The sequence below is a fragment of the Gekko japonicus genome, unplaced genomic scaffold (assembly GCF_001447785.1).
Source record: "Gekko japonicus isolate JY-2015 unplaced genomic scaffold, Gekko_japonicus_V1.1 scaffold9187, whole genome shotgun sequence".
Taxonomy (NCBI): Eukaryota; Metazoa; Chordata; class Lepidosauria; order Squamata; family Gekkonidae; genus Gekko; species Gekko japonicus.
In genome coordinates, this window is record NW_015166121.1 from 290 (window position 1) to 2,321 (window position 2,032).

At 46.3% G+C, this 2,032-nt stretch overlaps 1 long non-coding RNA gene across 1 annotated transcript in view; it reads left to right on the top strand.

The window, feature by feature from the left end:
- The first annotated feature begins 542 nt into the window (after positions 1 to 542).
- The window catches only part of LOC107110729, a 5,634-nt gene continuing 4,144 nt past the window's right edge, over positions 543 to 2,032 (top strand). The window contains exon 1 of the long non-coding RNA XR_001482532.1: positions 543 to 595. This is a non-coding gene — a long non-coding RNA (uncharacterized LOC107110729). The remainder of the gene's footprint in view (positions 596 to 2,032) is intronic.

A 2,032-nucleotide genomic window follows, 5' to 3' on the forward strand; every position in this document is an offset into this window, starting at 1 on the left:
GACACAGAATGTTGGACTGGATGGGCCATTGGCCTGAGCCAACATGGCTTCCCTTATGTCCTTATGTACTCTTATGTTCTTACATTCACATGGCATGAATGCAGTTCCCAGTGTACTTACAGGGAATCTTACTAGGTACAAGGTACATTATTCTCACACAAGGATACCTTGGATGGTCTTTACTTGGAAGTAAGATGCACTCAACTCAATGCACTTACTTCTGAATAAACATGATTGGACTGTCAAGTACCTTCTTTAATCTGTTCACAGTTTAACACTATGGTTGTGGACAAGCCTGGAAGGAAAAAAAAAGTATGAATGTGTTGAAAGGGATGGCGGAAGCTTTTCACAGCTGGAGACAGGTGCATTTTTTTCTCCAGGTCAACTGACAACCCTGCCCACCACAAAAGAGAAGCAAATCCACACCGGTGTGGCAACTTCAGCAACCGGTGTGGCAAGGGAGGAGGTTGAGAAATACATTATCAGGTTTCTTCTGTATAAAAGGGACAGAGGGGCTGAGAGAGCACATTTTCACAGGTCCGTCCAAACAGCCCCATTCTTGGAATACCATCTTAGCAGTACTTGAGAATTCCTGGTAAGTTTACTGCCATCTATTGAAACTGGAAATGCTTCTGAAATTCTCTAAGTTTCTCCCTGGAATCTGGAGTTCCAAATGGCCTGTCTTTCTGAAACAGAAGCTGCTATATTAGGGAATCCCTCCCAGTGGTGCGTGTGCACGTTTGACTTTTGTGCAGCATGCTGTGTATGTGTAGTTAGCCACCTCTTTCTGTTATTTTGTGTGTGTTTTCTTCCCAGTATTTTCTATACGCATAGGCCTACTGATGTTCTGCAAAAAAGAAATGTATGTGGATGTGCATCTGTCTGCATTGCTAATCTTTTGGTGTGGTGTTTCAGCTATGAGCTTCTGCGTGCATTGATAAATCCCTACATCCCCCCCCACTGAAAATTTTTGATGCATTCATAATTTTGATGCATTCATAAGCAGTGTTCCCTCTAAGCTGAGTTAGTGTGAGCTAGCTCACAGTTTTTTAGCCTCCAGCTCACACATTTTTGTCTTAGCTCAAGAAGGATGCCTCCAAACTAATTTATGCAGCAGCCAAATCGCTCGCTCACAACTTTAATGCCAGTAGCTCATGAAGTAGCCCCACCTAACTCACAGGGTGTCTGTTGCACAGGGTGTCTGTTGTGGGGAGGGGAAGGGAAATGAGATTGTAAGCCACTCGGAGACTCCAAGTGAAGAGAAGGGTATAAATTCAATCTCTTCTTCTTCTTCTTCTTCTTCTTCTTCTTCTTCTTCTTCTTCTTCAAATAGGGTTGCCAGCTGACCAGGGAAAAAGTCCTGTCCTGCTCTAATGCCTTTAACAGCTCGATCAGCAGAAATTGGCAGATGAGGCTTTTGACAATGCTGGTGTTTATATGTGGAGCTGTTTCACAAGGCACAGGAACACAGACTGGTGAATAAGTTGGCAGCCCTCATGCAGAAAGCACATCTGTGCGATTTCACCATGCATTGTGCAAAGAGTGCCCAGCTTAAAAACAAACTGAGATTGCCCTCTTTGTGCAAAAACCCACATCCTGTCATGCACTGTTGCGGAATCATTACATTGTGGCTTCCCTTGATTATGGTTTTCCCCCCTGTGGCCTTTGCGTCCTCCAAAGGTCTCCAAGGCAAGCACCATATATGGCTACTTCTCTGAGGAACATTTTGCTTTGCCTTCTCTCTACTGCTCTAAGGGCCAAATGACACGTGGAACTGGAGGTCTATGAATGGAAGTCCAGATGTGCCCAAAGAGGCAGCAATGGGAGAATGCACACATGACGCTGCTTTATATTGAATCAGACCATTGGCCCATCCAGAGGTCATTTTGGGGGGGTCGCGGGGGATCGCAGTTCCCCGGGGTGAGGTGCAGGGGGCGGGGCACATGATGAAGCCCCGCCCCCTGCTTCCGGCCGCCCCGCTTCCAGCCCTCATTCAGCCAGGAGGAGGCAGGAGAAAAGGGAGGGTAAGTTG